This window comes from Pinus tabuliformis, chromosome Q (genome assembly GCF_031772625.1).
Source record: "Pinus tabuliformis cultivar Carrire ecotype Pingquan chromosome Q, CPIR1, whole genome shotgun sequence".
NCBI lineage: Eukaryota > Viridiplantae > Streptophyta > Pinopsida > Pinales > Pinaceae > Pinus > Pinus tabuliformis.
This window is the reverse complement of record NC_142296.1, coordinates 975,785,744-975,803,861: the sequence shown is the minus strand read 5'-3', so window position 1 is coordinate 975,803,861 and position 18,118 is coordinate 975,785,744.

Here is an 18,118-nt window from a genome sequence, read left to right as displayed (position 1 = left end):
CCAATAATGTTGCAGATTGCCTCAGTCGACCACCGATCATGGTGTTAACCACCGTTCTCAACTCTTGTGGGCACGAGACTTTTGAGTGGCCACTGCTCTACAAAAGCGACCCGGAATTCGGCCACACATACCAGACACTCTTGGAGGGTCAGCATGTTCCAGATTTTCACCTCCAGGACGACCTGTTATGCCACCTGGGTCACCTTTGTGTTCCTTCAAGCGAGCGTGCCAAGATGATCTGGGAAGCACACTACAGTTGGGCTGTTGGGCATTTTGGGGTCGAAAAAACTATGGTAGTGCTGCAGAAATATTTCTATTGGCCGAATCTTCAACAGGATGTCAGGAAGTACATCAGATCATGCACTGCTTGCGCCATTGCCAAACCGACCATCAAGAAGCAAGGCCTCTATATCCCGCTGCCTACCCCTAGTCGACCTTGGGAATCCATCTCCATGGATTACATGTCAGGCCTCCCTTCCACTAGGCATGGAAATGACTGTGTTTTTGTGGTCGTCGACAGGTTCTCGAAGATGACCATTATGGCGGCCTGCAAGAAGAATATCACAGCAGAAGCCACTGCTAAACTCTTCTTTGAACGAGTATGGGTACACTTTGGGATCCCACAGTCTATCATTTCAGATCGGGACAACAGGTTCCTCAGTACATTTTGGTCTAGCCTCTGGTCGATGCTGGACACCAAACTCACTAAGTCCACAGCCTTCCATCCTCAAACTGATGGCTAGACTGAGGTCATCAACAGGATGATCGTTCACATTCTGCGCATGTACAACTCAAAGCATCCGCGCACATGGGACGAGAGCCTCCCCTATGTTCAGCACAGCTACAACCGGGCTCTCCACAGCTCGACTAGCCACAGCCCTTTCCAGGTGGGATTGGGATTCCAGCCACTATGTCCCATCGATGTGGCCATGCCATTTGCAGCTACTCACGCAGATTCTGCTCATGTCCAGTCTGAAACAGATAAGGCAAACAGATTCATTGAGCACATCCAACATATTCGCTAGCAGGTCCATGACATTCTAGAGAAATCAAATGCCAAGTACAAGCAGCGACATGATCAACATCGGGTGCCACACAAGTTTCAAGTGGGCGACAAAGTCTGGTTGCATTTGCAAAAGGAACGCCTTACCGGAGCCTATCAGAAACTCAGACCACTCCGATATGGCCCTTACACCATTACCAAGGCTGTGGGAGACAATGCATTTGAGCTCAGCATTCCCCCATTCCTTGGCCTGCACCCGGTGTTCAATGTCGACCGCCTTCGGCCATACTTTCCACCATTACTAGACACGTCCGACATTGCAGAACAACTCACACCCACAGAGTTAAATCCAGCTTGCATGGAACAAGTTGCAACTGATCGGATCATGGACGCACAGATCAAGCACACTCGCCAACAGAATATCCAACTGTATCGAGTTGTCAAAGCAGGACAACTCCTTCACCAGGGCAAGTGGCTCACCAGGGACCAACTGCAGCAGAAGTTCCCTCATCTCATGGAGGAACTCAACGCAATGGGGACCATTGCTTCCTAAGGGGGGAGGAATGATCTAGGTGGATATTGGTGGCCACCCGCTAATTCCACTTGGCTCCCCTCTATTGCTTCTTACAGTTTTTTTCTGTTTCCTTAATTATAGCACAATTTACTATTTTTAGCAGTTTTTTGGGTCCTAAACTTTCAGAGCCGTTTTGAGGCCCTAAACAATGTTTTTTGGGAAATCTACCGCCAACGATTTTTATGATAAAAATCATCTTTTCCATCGTAGTCCTCGGAGAGATCTTTCCAACGGGCTATCATGCACGTCAAACGGAGATAGTACGACCAATTCGCGACCCCGGGAAGTTGATGTACCAACTTACCCAAAAAATGGGGCCCACAATTTGGCGTTTCATCTTCTACGGTTAGGTTTTGGAATGTGAAGGGTTTTCCATTGTTTCTCAACAATAAATAGGCCTCCAAGCCTCATTGTAAGACAGTTCAGACGCATGTAGCCACCACATCTCTTCTCAAAGATAAGCTACCATCGCCTTAGCTGGTTTATTTCCATTTCTGTTTGTAAGCATATTTCAGTATTTTACAGTAATGAATTGAGGTATTATTTCCGCTGTATACCTGTCTTTATGGTTATCTCTGTATTTTATTGTGTTCCTGTTTAAATCCAGATCATTCCTTGAGCTGCTTGGCCTCCTATAGCTTGGCTAGCCTCTGTGTCAGCACGACAGTTCATGCTGTGCCCTTAACTTCATCATAGCGATGTTGTAGATTGCACACTTCTGTCTCTAGCCTTTGCATATTTGTGTCCTCCTGCAAGCTTGTCAGGACCTCAAAGGATTGCTTGAATAATTGCATGTAGTATGCTACTACACACTCCACCGCCGTGACTTCTTTTATGACAGCAGTCGCCCATTATTCCTTTACCTCTGGTAGTGTTGAAGGTTGGGCCCTCAACTGTAGCTCTATAATCTGCAGGTTCAACTCTAGCTAAACTTGCGCCATCTCAGTTCGAGTGTCGCACACCCCTGTGGCCAATTCGTAGATGAAAACCTCGACTGGCTCTTCCTCCGGAATGGCCAACTCTGGGACCATTTTGCATGCCTCCTCAATGACCTACATGATCTTCTTTCTCTAGTTGGTCGCCTCGGTCTTAGCGGTGATAGCAGCATTTCTCTGTAGGGCCATCTATTCACTGTTGATCCATTGTTTGCTGATCACCTGGAGGGTGCGGTGCTCTTAGGCCCTCTTTTTTGCAATTACTCCATCTTGCAAGAGGTGGAGTGCTTCACATGGAAGCGCTAGCAGGTTCAACGAACTCCCTTCAAGGCACTGATTATGTTCTTGTCAGACTCATTGTCCATGGTCAATTCTCCATCCGGAAACACTATCACACTAGAAGCCTTCGTGCAGAGCATATCAGCAGCCTCTGAAGTGCCAATGGCCAAGTTGGTAGACACCATACCAGCCTGTGACGTGCGAGCCTGCAACTCCTGCAACCTAGTATGGATAGCCCCTAGTATGATCTGCTGCTACTATTCAAATTGTTGCAGGGCCTCCACAGTGACATCTCTGACTTTGTCACTGATATCATGTAAGTCGCCCTCCGTCAATGTGATAGGGTCCAACGACGTCTTGGTCACCATGGATTTCTTTCTGGGCCCTCCCTTCTCTAGCTCTCTTGGGCACTTAATGCGGGCAAACGTCTACTAAGGGTCCGCGTCGTGTTTTTCTATGCCTTCTTGTTCTGTCACAGGTGAAGGTGACCGTGCGCCTTCATCAAAGCCATGCTCTGTTTCGCCTATCTGCTTACATGCCTGCTTTTCTACTTGTTTTTCTTGGGCCTTCTCAGTGGCCTCCTTTTTCCTCTTCTTGACCAACTGTGCCATTTTAAGCTTGGCCTCCTCCTTCTTCTTCTGTGTGGCGAACTTGCTTCCACCCACCGCCAAGTCCGTGGTAGTGCACAACTCCACCGGCCATTGATCAAGCACCACATCAATGCCAACATCTGTGGCTAGATATGGAAAATCATATCATTTCTTCCCACGGTCCTTCCACGCACTGATAGATACTCGATGGAAATTGGCTTTGAACTCGGCATAGCTCTATAGGTTAGCATACATCATGGGTGATAATTGCAGCTTGTGATTTATGGCCATCCTAATATTCATCTCCATCAAGATCTAGAAGATCTTGTTGTCCTGAACTTGCTCCGCATCCTTGGTCACCCATAGCGAAGCATACTTCACTGCTTCAGGGAGGCCTAGCACGACCGAAGGGAACTGGCTCTCCTCTGGTAGCTCCCATGCTACTAGCACAATCGACAAAAAGAGCCACACGTAGTGGAATGTCTTGCTTTGATCTTGTGCTTCGCGGAAATTCGCCAGGAACTCTCCGTGAAGGTAGTCCAACTAGTTAAACTAGACTCCTTCCACACACTGTTGTGCGAGCACGATGACAAGCACTGGCACCTCTTCGGCGCGGCACTTCTGCATCACCTTTCCTACAAGGATCTATGTTTCTACCTTCATAGCAGGGTCACAGATGCTGGAGATTGCGTACCCGCACGACTTCACCGGCTTGAATTTCTCCTTCATTGACTCTGTAAGAGCCTGTTCGCCACCCTTGCCGCCAAAGATCATTGCTGGATTCTCACCTGTACATGGCAGGCGCGTTATGCAGTGAATCAAAATATCTGTGATGGGTATCGACTCCTCTAGCCACAGACAACCATCATGAACCAAGCACAACAGCTGCTTGATGACCAAAACTATTACCGGGGTGCAGTTATAGTGCGGCACCCAGAACAAGTTCAACAATCCTGCCTTCTCTACCCCCTTGAGCCACCTCCATGGCTCCAAGGTGGTCATTTTCGTATTCATGTCTATGATGCGGTGCATCAACTACTTAGTCTCCAGGTGCAAGAACTTCTCGTGGTCCACCAAGTCCAAATCTTCAAGCTTCAGTATCGGCACCCATGCAAAATGTGGACCATCGAAAGCAATTTCATCTGGTGGTAGAGGGGTTTGCAAGGGAGTCTTACTCTCATCGATGTCCTTTTGGACTTTGGATTTAGGTTTCTGCAGAGGGATATACTCCAGCAACCGTGTAATAGGGTCCGCACCCTGGGTTTCATCCTTCTCTACTTCAACCCCCACATCCTCATGGTTCATCGGGATTTCTTCGATGTCCTCCTCCTCTGCCTCTAAGTTTATGGCCTTTCCCTTCTCCTCTATAGTGGGCTTTTGTGGGTTTCAACTTGGAGAGGCATTCACCAGTATGGCAGGCTGCTTGCCCTTCTTGTCCTTCACAGTCTCCTTGGTTGGGGTTGTCTTCAGTATCAGCATTCTCGGTGACTTAGGGACCTTTTCCAATACCTCGGCAACCTTTGGGGCAGCTTCTTCGACCTCCATATCAATTTCCGACACATTCTCCTCGGTTGCCACTTCTTCGGTGTCCATAGCTTTTGCGCATGTCGACATGACATTATTCACTAGTTCATGTGTCTCCTTTGACAATTGTTCAAACGTCGGACTCGTTATCAAATATTGAAATAATTCACAGTTCATGTGCACCTGAGAGCACAACAACTCAATTCTCAAATGCCAAGTGTTTTTCACTGGGCAACCACTTGTAACTTATAGGGCATTTCGAATTCAAATTCGATCGTTCCCCCCAAAATTGGTTCATTAATGTAGGATTGGCGGCAGATTTTCAAGGATCTAAGCCATAAATTTTGTCTCAAATGTCAGCCGCCCACTCCATTTGGCCTCACTTCTGCCATCTTTTCATGAACTGTGACTTTAACAGTCACTTTTTGACCGACCTGCGCGATTCCTCCCTATGTAGCGCAACTCCCTCTGCGTTGTCGCGGAACCAGTGATACTTCCTTGCTTCGCACCATTTGCCAATCATGCAGCTCCCCAACCCGAGCATTGTAGTTTATAGTCCCACACCTTCTTTCAGCTGTCTGGAGCACTAAGACTTTGCTACCTTCATTTAGTCACATGGTCGAACCGCTGGTGTATGGCTTCAAGCGACTTCTATTCACCTTTTTGGGGAAGGTTGGGCCCTCAACTGTAGCTTTGTAATCTGCAGGTTCAACTCCAGCTGAACCCGCACCATCTCAGTCTGAGTGTCACACACCCCTGTGGCCAATTTGTTGATGCAAACCTCGAATGGCTCTTCCTCTAGAATGGCCAACTTCGGTACCATTCTACATGCCTCCTCAATGACCTACATGATCTTCTTGCTCTAGTTGGTCACCTCAGTCTTAGCGGCGATGGCAACATTTCTCTGTAGGGCCATCTATTCATTGTTCGTCAGCTATTTTTCGATCACCTGGAAGGCATGGTGCTCTTAGGCCCTCATTTCTACAATTACTCCATCTTGCAAGAGGTGGAGTGCTTCACGCGGAAGCACTGGCAGGTTCAGTCCGACTCCCTTCATGGCGCTGACAATGGTCCTGTCAGTCTCATTGTCCAAGGTCATTTCTCCATCCGGTAGCACTATCACATTGGAAGCCTTCATGCACAGCATATCGGCAGCCTTTGAAGTGCCAATAGCCAAGTTGGTGGACACCATACTAGCCTGTGACACGCGTGTCTGCAACTCCTACAACTTTGTCTGGATAGCCCCTAGTATGATCTGCTGCTACTATTCAAATTGTTGCAGGGCCTCCATAGTGACATCTCTGACTGTGTCATCGATATCATGTAAGTCGCCCTCCATCAATGTGATAGAGTCCAGCAAGGTCTTGGTCACCTTGGATTTATTTCTGGGCCCTCCCTTCTCCAGCTCTCTTGGGTGCTTAATGCAGGCAGACGTTTGTTGAGGGTCCGCGTCGTGTTGTTCTGTGTCTTCCTGTTTTGTCACAGGTGAAGGTGACTTCGCACCTTCATCAGAGCCATGCTTTGTTTCGCCTATCCGCTTACCTGCATGCTTTTCTACTTGTTCCGCCTGGGCCTTCTTAGCGGCCTCCTTTTCCCTCTTCTTGACTAACTGTGCCATTTTCAGCTTGGCCTCCTCCTTCTTCTTCTGCGTGGCGGACTTACTTCCACCCACCGCCAAGTCCGTGGTAGTATGCAACTCCACTGGCCATTGATCAAGCATCGCATTAATGGCATCATCTGTGGCCAGATATGGCAAATCGTATCATTTCTGCCCAGGGTCCTTCCACACCCTAATAGATACTCGATGGAAATCGGCTTTGAATTCGGCATAGCTCTACAGGTTAGCATACACCGTGGGTGACAATTGTGGCTTGCGATTGATGGCCATCCTGATATTCATCTCCATCGAGATCCAGAAGATCTTGTTGTCCCGAACTTGCTCTGCATCCTTGGTCCCCCACAGCGAAGTGTACTTCATTGCTTCAAGGAGGTTTGGCATGACCGAAGGGAACTGGCTCTCCTCTGGTAGCTCCCATGCTAACAGCACAATCGACAACAAGAGCCACATGTAGTGGAATGTCTTTCTTTGATCTTGTGCCTTGTGGCAATTCTCCAGGAACTCTCTGCGAAGGTAGTTCAACTAGTTAAACTGGTGTCCTTCCGCACACTATTGTGCGAGTGCGATGATAGGCGCTGACACCTCATCAGTGCGGCACTTCTGCATCACCTTTCCTATAAGGATCTGCGTTGCTACCTTCACAGCAGGGTCGTAGATGCTGAAGATAGTGTACCTGCGCGACTTCTTCACCAGCTTGAATTTCTCCTTCATTGACTCTGCAAGAGCCTGTTCGCCACCCTTGCCATCAAAGATCATTGTTGGATTCTCACTTGTATACAACAGATGCGTTATGCGATGAATCAACATATATGTGATGGGTATTGACTCCCCTAGCCACAGACACCCATCATGCACCAAGCACAACAACTTCTTGGTGACCAAAACTGCCACCGGGGTGCGGTTATAGTGCGGCACCTAGAGTAGGTTCAGCAATCCTACCTTCTCTACCCCCTTGAGCCACCTCCGCAACTCCAAGGTGGTCATTCCTGTATTCATGTCTATGATGCGATACATCAGCTACTCAGTCGCTAGGTGTGGGAACTTCTCGTGGTACGCCAAGTTCCAATCTTCAAGCTTCAGTATCGGCACCCGTGCCAAATGTGAACCATCGAAAGCAATTTCATCTGGTGGTAGAGGGGTTTGTAGGGGAGTCTTACTCTCATCAATGTCCTTTGGGACTTTGGATTTAGGTTTCTGCAGAAGGACATACTCTGGCAACCATGTAATAGGGTCGGCACCCTGGGCTTCAACCTTCTCTACTTCAACCCCCACATCCTCATGGTCCATCGGATGTCTTCGATGTCCTCCTCCTTTGCCTCTAATTTTATGCCCTTGCCCTTCTCCTCTACAATGGGTTTTTGTGGGTTTTGCCTTGGCAAGATGTGCACCGATATGGTAAGCTGCTTTCCCTTCTTGTCCTTCACAGTCTCCTTGGTTGGGGTTGGCTTTAGTCTCGGTGTTCTCGGTGACTTAGGGACCTCTGCCAATACCTCGGCAACCTTTGGGGTAGCTTCTTTGGCCTCCATATCAATTTACAACACATTCTGCTCAGCTGCCACTTCTTCAGTGTCCATAGATTTTGCGTGTGTCGACATGATGCTATTCACTAGTTCGTGTGTCTCCTTTGACAATTGTTCAAACGTTGGACTTGCTATCAAAACTTGAAATAATTCACGATTCATGTGCACTTGAGAGCGTAGCAACTCAATTCTCAAAATGCCAAGTGTTTTTCGCTAGGCAACCACTTGTAATTTATAGGGCATTTCGAATTCAAATCTGACTGTTCCCCCCAAACTTGGTTCATTAATGCCGGATTGGCAGCATATTTTCAAGGATCTAAGCCATAAATTTTGTCTTAAATGTCGGCCGCCCACTCCATTTGGCCTCACTTCTGCCATCTTTTCATGAACTGTGACTTTAACAATCACTTTCCGACCAACCTACGCGATTCCTCCTTGGGTAGCGCATCTCCCTTCGCGTTGCCGCGAACCTAGTGACACTTCCTTGCTTCACACCAATCGCCAATCACGGAGCTCCCAAACTCGGGAAGTGTATTATATAGTCCCGCACCTCCTTTCAGTTGCCTGGAATGCTAAGACTGTACTACCTTTATTTAGTCACATGGCCGAACCACTGGTGTATGGATTCAAGCAACTGCCATTCACCTTTCTGGGGAAGGGTTCTCCATTCAATTTGACCAGCTGTATCGCTCCTCTGTCGGTAATCTCCTTAATAACATAAGGCCCTAACCAGTGCATCCTGAACTTCCCTGGAAATTTATCAAAATTACTATCATATAACAAAATCGGGTCATTTACCTTAAATGTGTGCAACTTGATGTGTCGATCATGCCATGCCTTTTCGCGCTGCTTTTGGACCTACTGGTGAAATCCAACCAAAAATTTCTCTTCTTCAAGCTCATCCAGCTGTGCGAGTCTCTCCTCCAGGGCTCGGCTATCCGTCATATTTGTGAGCGTTTCTATGCGTAGGCTAGGCACAATATACTCCATAGGCATTACCGTTTCAACACCATAGACAAGCCTAAAGGGGGTTTATCTAGTCAACTTCTTGCACATCATTCGATAAGCCCATAGTACTGCAGGTATGCGTAGGTCCCAATCACTTCACTGAGCATTACAAACCTTGGTCAATACGTTTTCAAGCACGTTTTTGAACGCTTCCACCATCCCATTAGCCTGAGGGTTATAAGGTGTGCTCTTCTGGTGGTATACTTCAAATTCCTCCATTAGCGTGCTGATTGTCTCATTCAGGAAGTGCATACCACGACCACTCATCATGATCTTTGGATAGCCAAATTGCATCAGTACATGCTCAAATAGGAACTTTGTGGCAGTCGCACCAATGCAATCCTTCACCGGTTGCACCTCTGCCCAACGAGTCAAATACTCTATCGCGGTGATAATGTACCTTTCTCCTGTCCTTCCTTGGGGTTGAATGGGTCCTACAAAATCTATCGCCCACTTTTCAAAGGGTTGCAACGTCACCTGTGGATTCAAAAACATCTCATCCCTCTGCGATGGCCTGCTAGTTCTTTAACATACATAACACGCCTTCCAATATGCTTTTGAGTCCCAATGAAGGGTCGGCCACCACAACCCTGCCTGTAGTATCTTCTGCGCGGTTGCTCTCCCTGCATAATGTCCTCCCGCGGCACCCCCATGAACGTTTCTTCTTTCAAACTTAGGTACATACCATCGCGATATCTCATCATTCCCCATCTTATACAGATGCCAAGTAATGACAGAGAAATTTGCTGCGTGCACCACTACTTCCTTCTTCTGCTGGACAGTGTATCCTTCCGGTGCAGTACATATCATTAGGAACTATATTATATCCTCAAAATGATCATATGTGATGCAAACTACAAATAGTTGTGCGTCATGCAATCCCTCCTCCAAATTAGTGGGTTCCTCCCCTGTTTCGATGCGCGACAAATGGTCTGTTCCCGCGTTCAATCGTCCAGGCTTCACAACAAATTCAAAATCATACTCCTGGAACAATAAGAGCCACCTATAGATTCTCCATGCCAAAACAGGCTTATTGACTAGGTACTTCAGCGCGGAGTGATCTGTATACATCTTAAAATGGCCTCCCAACAAGTTGTCCCTATACTTTTGGAGCCCTTCGCGCTCAGTGGTGGAATAGTTCTTCTCCGCTTTGGATAATATTCGGCTTGCAAACATGATAGGATGGTCCAAGCCTTCTCCACCAACCTGTGTCAACACTGCTCCTAGCACTATACATGATGTGTCGACATGTACATGAAACTCTTTTTTCCAGTCCTAGAAGACTAGAATCGGCGCGATGACCATCTTTTCTTTTAATATATCCAATCTCTTCTTACAGTCATCATTCCAACAGAATGTGACATCCTTCTTCAACAATTTCTCCATAGGCACGGTGATCTGGGCATAGCCTTTGATAAACTTTCTGTAATATCCCATATGTCCCAGAGTAGCGTGCATCTATTTCACACTTCTTGGTGCTTCCAAGTTCAGTATCACCGCGATCTTTCAGTCCCTGTCTCCAAACCACATGGCCCAACAAGTTTCCAAAACGAATACAAAACAGACACTTCTTGAAATTTAGCGCGATCTGGTATCTTCGGCAGGTATCCAGCATCAGGCGCAAGCTTGCTACATGGTGCTTAACCAGCCCAAACACAGTCTAGTCATCAAAATATACCTCCAGGAACTTATGAATAAATTCCTTTAATGTAGCAAAAAATACGCGCGAGGAGATCACATGTGCATTCTTCAATCTGAATGTCATTACAATGTACCGAAAACAACCCCACTCAGTCGCGAAGGTTTTCTTGCTCCTGTCCTCCGACACGATTTTGATCTGGTGGTACCCACAGAACCCATCAGTGAAGGAATATGCTTCCTAGCCACCTACATTTTCCAACACTTCAATAGTGAATGGAGTCGGGAAAGGATCATGTACACAAGCGTCATTCAGCTTTCTAAGATCCATGCATATCCTTATTTCATCCTTCTACTTCTTTTCCTGTACCATAATTGGACTTACCCAGTCAGATTCTTCCACAGGCTCAATGATGACGACCTCGAGCATCTTGTCCAACTCTAAGCGGACCTTTTCCTTATATTTCGAATTGAGATGGTAAGGCCTTTCCTTAACCGGCTTTGCGTTGGGTTTCAATGTAATTTCCATCATTCCTAGGTCCCTGATTATCCCTTTCAGATACGTAAACTCGGTAGGGAATAAATCTTAGTATTCCCGGAGCAATTTAGCGACGTTATCCACCATCGCATTGTCTCAATAGTCTCCAATCTTCACAAATTTGGGTTCTACCTCAGTACCAACATTTACTTGCTTCGTTTTCAACGACGAGGTTATATCAGGGTTCTCAATCTGCAGTCCCTCAACTGCGCGGTGACCCTCTGTTTCCCGAATGTTAATCTTCTGCAGATCCTCATCCTCTTCTTCAGCTATTACATTATACCATTCCAACGCGTGACTCAGCTGAGTAGCCCATTCAAGCAGAATCATGTCTAAAGGATCCTATAGTATCCTAAAGATTGTTTCTTTCACTTCTTGTATCACTTCATCAATACTGTCAAACCTGTCCTCAAAACTAAATGTCATCATGAATCCCTCGTGTATCATATCCCATTCACTTGTCCCATGGTGGAGCTCAGTTTCTACATACCATTTTATCGGGAAAATATCCAGGGTGTGACATGAAAAGTGCACCCATTCAGGTTGGGGCTTTTCTCCATATTCCTAGGTCCATTTGGCCAAATGCATGTGCGGATCGTCTTGCCCGTCATGCTTGTCTATCATTCACATCTTCATCTTCCCAAAGCAAGTTTGCATCATTCTGCTGCATTCGTGCCAATCCTCAAAGCTTCCCTTGTGCGTACCCCACCATCTTGCAGGCGTAGTGCGCAGTGCCCAGTCCAGCACCTAGAAGCGCTACTTTTTTGGTACCTCCATTTCAAAAGCATCCAAAAATATATCTACCTCATTTAGACCATCATAAGTAGGTATATTTCTTACCTCTAATGACACACAGCGTAGCGATCGGATTATCATGTTGCAATTCAACGTAGTCACTTCATGTAATCGGTTCTTCCAACGCTCTAACTCTTCATCGGAGTCCGAAGTGTAGGAGCTCTTGCAATCCCATGTAATCCATCCATCCATGATGGGATTCACCCAATCTTAATCTCGCGTCGTTATCTTATAGATACAGTCCAAATCATCATCACTCTCATAATCATGGACTGGTTCCGTATAGTGTGATCCTTCAGCGGGATCTAGAGGTATTATTATGCGTAGCAATTTCTTCTCAAAGATCATCTTCCACTTCTTTAGAATGATTACCCCGTTCATATCAGTGGCCCAGTAAATTCCTAGGAGCGCAGGATAGGGATTGATCTCATCCACTATCTCTATTATCTCAAAATTAGCCAGTGCGCTCGCTCCCTCAATATCCACAGTCACACCCTGGAGTCGCCCCATGGAGATGATCTTCTGTTGATTGGCCATCCTTAGCTGAATCAGAGATCATTACAACGCGGGCCTCCCCATTCGTTCCCAAGTCTTCTTCGGTAGGATGTTCGCGTCTGATCCCATGTCCAAAAGAACTTGATTCATTTCATACTCTCCTATCTGCGTGGTCAGTGTCATCTCTCGTCCTGTTCTTGTTTTATGCTTGCTAGTCTTTCATTCTACACAGGGCTCACCCAGCATGGTTCCAGCCCATCTATTGATGAGCTCTTATAACCCTTTCACAACCTTACTATCACATAGTAACTTCATACAAGTCTCTAGGAAAGTTGTGAGCATAGAGGGGTCCAACTCTTGCTTAGGCTTATCCTTGCTTCCTGAGGTGGAGGCCTCAACGAAGCTCTTCTTATCTTCCACGAAGGTTTTTCTTGCGTGCTCCAAATCAAACTCATCCTCCTTCATCGGAGCTTTGTGAACCCATGTACTATATTCTGGTTGTTTCCCCTTATCATCTTCTGTCACGATTCCACCTTTGAGCACTATATTTACATTTGGATCCTCTTCGCGTGGCTCAAACCTAATCATCTACAGGTTCTGAGTCGTTGGAGGTGGTAGCACCCCTTTATCACATATCCTAGCTATCAGCGTAAGACAGTCTTCCATTTCATGATCGAACAATGTGCAATACTTGCACTACAGACGTGTTGGGTTAGTGCAATGGCTGGCATAGTGTTCTAGCCCTCCGCAATTGTAGAAAATCAATTGTCCTTGACCTCTACCAGGTCCTCCTTTGCCTCAACCTCGTCCACGCCCCTGAAATCCTATCCATGCCATCCCTGTGCTCTAATCAAGGGGACACGTTTCAGCCTAAACCCTATAGGCAAGAGTTCTATCCATCATTAATTCATAGCTCCTGCAAGTACGCTCATCATGCCCTACTGACCTATAAAAGTTGCAGAACATATGTTGCGGTGTCTATACAAACTTCTGTAGCAAGTGACAGTTATCTGTGGCATGTTTTCAGGCTACCTGATAGATAGCACACCATAATGCAGGTCCCGCACTAGGTCTTGCTTGAGCTTCTAGCCTTAAAGGCAACTTTCCTCCTCCTGCAATATAGTTTGCAAAGACTGGGAAATGGTCTTTGTCATGAACCTGACTCTTGCATTTCAAGCACCATACCTCCTCGTGGACCTCTGGTCGAACCGTCCTATCCTACTTCAGACATTTCAACTCAAGGCATAGATTCTTCAGCTACGCATGGATCTGCTGAACCCCCAAGTTTAGATCTTGCATCGGGGTTTCATGTAGTCTCATGGCAATTTCCAAGGCCTCTGCCTGAGTTGTTATCTTCTATTGCGATAGCATAGCCCTTAAATGTGGTAGTAGCAAAGCCACAAACCACTCATGATGTTGTCCATCTATCAAATTCATGTTGGCTTCATGAATTGTACACTTCAACCTCTAATCTAGTTCCCAAGGCGTCTCGCCTGGTTGCATCACGATTTCTTTGAATCCCACAATCGGCTACGCCTCAAATTTAGGCCTACTGAATTCTCTATTCAACGCTGCCTAGATATCTGCCACTCCAGCATTCAGGTTATCATTAGAGTACTTAATATACCAGGTTAGTGCGCGATCTTGCAGAGCACTAACCAGTGTCACCTTCTTTATATGATCATCTGTAACACCTTGAGCTTCCCATACAGCCCTTACAATGAACTAGAATTAGGTTTGGTCTTCATTTCCAAATCCTTTGAACAAAGGCAACTTCACTGTATTTGCCATACTGAAATGTGGTGGAGGTGGAGGTGGTACGGGTGAAGTTGGAGGTGATGGTGGTGAAGTTGGAGGTGGTGTGGGTGGAGGTGGTATTCGCGGGAATCCTTGTCTTATTAACTAAATAGCACTTCGTGGAGAAAACTTCGTTATCTCTTCCTCGTCACCTCGCGGAGGTGAAATCAACGGAATATACTCCGGACCCTTTTTTCTTTCATTCCTGTAAGTTTTTTTGCTTCGTATAGTCCCAAACATCAAGGTAGCTGCATAACCCATTTTTTGCACAATAGCATTTTAATCTAGGTATTCAAATATTTCACGTACTTACCTCGTGGTCCTTTGAAAAAGCGTCGCTCCACCTCACTATAGCTGACTGAGGTGTCGACCGTGAATTCAGTCACAAATCCTCCTATGACACAATTGAGCCAATGATCGACAACGCGAGCGATCTTGTCCTCAGATGCTTCCAACTTCTGTATTAGCTCTGGGGTCCACACAATAGGACTGTCAAGTTTCCACCTTCCTTAGCTATCTACTAGCTTCATGATCGACTCGTATAGCTCAATAAGGAAGGAGCAGAAAAAGATCTCATGGATATTTGTATACAGGTATCTGTCCAACCACTGTTCCTTTTTCAATCGTGGGTTTCTGTTCTCCTGTGCCATGAATTTGTGGATATTTCTATCCAACCAGTCTCTAATCTCCTTCTTAGTTGGATTCCAGTGATACGACATCGCACATCTCTTATGGAGATTTCGGTCTCGACAACAGAACCATTTGTTGGCTTGAGGGGGCCTGACCCAGGTTCAACGTTAATTAGCCAAACAAATCCCTATACTACTGGCCCTTTCAGCATCAGCCCATGGAGCGCAGACCGAAGTCTCACCTGAAGAAGTATGGGGGGATGTTGGAACCAAGTTTCCGCACCCTGATATGGTTGTGATGTCGTTTGATTTCTTCTATTCCTGCCTTTGTGCAGGTTGCTCCTTTTTAGGGCTTGCAAGACAAACCCTCTATTCCGGCCTTCAATACCACCGTGAAAGTATATGATCGACCTTCGCGTAGCCCTAACCTGTTGCTCAGGTACTTTCATGCTGCTAGAGCAGTGTGTCGTACAAATTCCCCAATTAATCTAAGTGACTCGCTTATCTTATTAAACAGTTATAGTTAACACCGCATAACCAAATATTCGTAAATGCATTCAATTATTCAATGTAATTGCGGTCATTCGTGCATTATATAAGCACAATAAAGGAAATTCATACGTAAAATATCCAGATGCATCAACAGAATGAAGACCAAGAAATTATAGAATATCTCTCTTTATTAATATCTTCCAAGTGTTACAGACTCTATCTACCCTATGCACACCGCTGCAAGGGTCTACGCACTCAGCTGCGGACATCTAGCCTAGGCCTATGTGCACTCAGCTGCAGAGCCTCTACCTATGCTACAACCCAAGACTTACACTTCTTACTCCAAAGCTATGACTCTCTTACATCATTCATCATTGTCTGTCTCTAAAACTTCTTAGAGCTTAGCTCTTTTTATACAATCCCATGGTCCGTGGACCATGGGTAGATCTCTTACAGTCGACTTTACTTTACAAAACTAAGGGCGGACTACCCTTTATGACACATAATACCTTTGCTCTCCACGACCACAAAATACAAAGTATTTACATTTTTATTACAAAATTTAACTCAAACATGGGATTTTTGCCCCAAAACTGCCATTGGGGGATCCCGCTCCCAACAATCATTTCATAGAAATTCATCTTCTGAAATAGGTCACAACCTCACGAGACCAAGCAAAGAAGAGAATGATGTTATTCTTATGATTTTTTGGTTGTGTTTAGGGCCACAAATCTGGTAAAACCTCAGCGAAGGATAAAGAGACTTGTTGGATCACATCTTTAGTGATTTTTTGAGGGTTGTAATGATCATATGCAGGGGTCGAATTGAGGTGGAGTAATTCTAGCCAACTTTGTGTAGGTTATTAAGTGGCAAATCCTCTATTTGATGGGTCGTAAGATTCATGTAGCATTACAGGGAGGTCAATCCCTATTTGGGTGTATACATGAGGGTTGTAAAACTTGTTTTGAAGAGTAGAAGGTCCATAATTTTAGAGGAGAGGGAACCACAAGCTGTTGAATGGTTGTTTGGTTAGTTTGAGAGGGCTAATTAGTGGCTGTTAGAAGCCCTAACTAAGAAGCCAAGGATACAATAGTTACACCAGCCTAGGAGTGTTCAAAGGTATGTTTTTTTTGATGAATTAAATTTATTTTGATGCTAGGTGGATGTTGGCCTAGGAGAGGACATATGTATTGGATGTTCATGGATTGTTAGAGGGCAGCATGAGAGTGGACCAAATTGGAAAAGTTGGAGCAACGTAAAGAACAACTTATGGCGGATTGTAGAGGCTTGCTTCAAGCCCTAATAAACAAGTCTATTGAAGGACTAAGGGATTGTTAGAAGTGGGAGAATAAGAGCTCATAGGTCTGAACAACCAAGAGTAGTTTGTAGCCCTAGACTTCTCTTATGGAGAAGGACATCTACAACAATATTTGGTTATTCCTCCATGCCTTAAGCTCATTGTTGGAGAAAATATATTTGACAGCGTGTTGACAATGTTGGACCCACCAACATGTAAGGGGATCTCCCCGGTAAGAAGTCTCAATTAGACCTCAGACTGTTTGTTGTAGGAGTCCCAGCAGTGGGTCATACAGTAATGCCTTGACCACGATTTCGGATAGAGGCAGGTAAGATGTTCCTGTTGGCAGCAAGGGTGTGACAGCTGTAGTAAGTCAAGGAAGGTGCATGAGAGGTTCTAACACACTGAGGGTGAAGTGAGTGCGCCCCTTGGAAACCTGTAATAGTACGCGAATTGGAAGGGAACACACGAGCGAAGATGCATCACAAGCTAGAAAGAAAGTTAACAAAAAATCCAAAGTGATGGTTAAACCAACATAAAATTTTAGAAAGATTCATACATACTTATACAGAATATTCCATACATTCATGCGTAAGCAAACAAATACATATATCATTTAGAGTAAACCAGATAGCATAGAATACAATACAACATATGCATGAAACATGTTGGCTCTGTTATATTAAGAAGTGTAAGTTCCATTCATACAATACATCCATGTCCAACCACTAGTTCCAACAGCGGAATGTTATAGCCACAACCACCTGCTCCTCCAAAGAGATGTACTAGCTCTGCATAGTGGAGAAGCCAAGGCTCATTACAATATTTTCCAAGCTTTCTCTAAGATAGTCCTATCGAAAGCTTGGCTGACCAAAATCCTTTACAATGAGTTATGAGGTTCTATTTATAGCAAAGGGTGGGGTGACCCTTGACATTCCCCTTTGTGACAATTCATCTACCCTCATGACTCTTCATCTACTCTATGACTGTTACATCCAACTATCGACACTTGAACTTCCACTTGACAAGACGTTACATTACAATGCACATGTGCCCATGTGAGACAAAATGGCTTGAGCAAGCCATGCAAGACATCACTGACACTTGGTCTGTTGTGGTGAGACCAACTCTTTGACATGCTTGTGATGGTGAAGGTGGTGAGTTGATGCCAAGCTTGGTCATCCATGATGGTGTGCATGCGCTCCATGGTGACATCTTGTTGAAGCGAACTCTTCCCTCTGTTGCATCTGAGTGCATTGGTATGGCTCCTCCATCTAAATCGTCTGCTAGCATGCACATGGTCTTCTTGGGTGTGGCCAAACTCGCAACACACTGATACATAGTGTCCATGCTAATCTTCTAGTGTGTTCTGGTGGTCATGCGCAT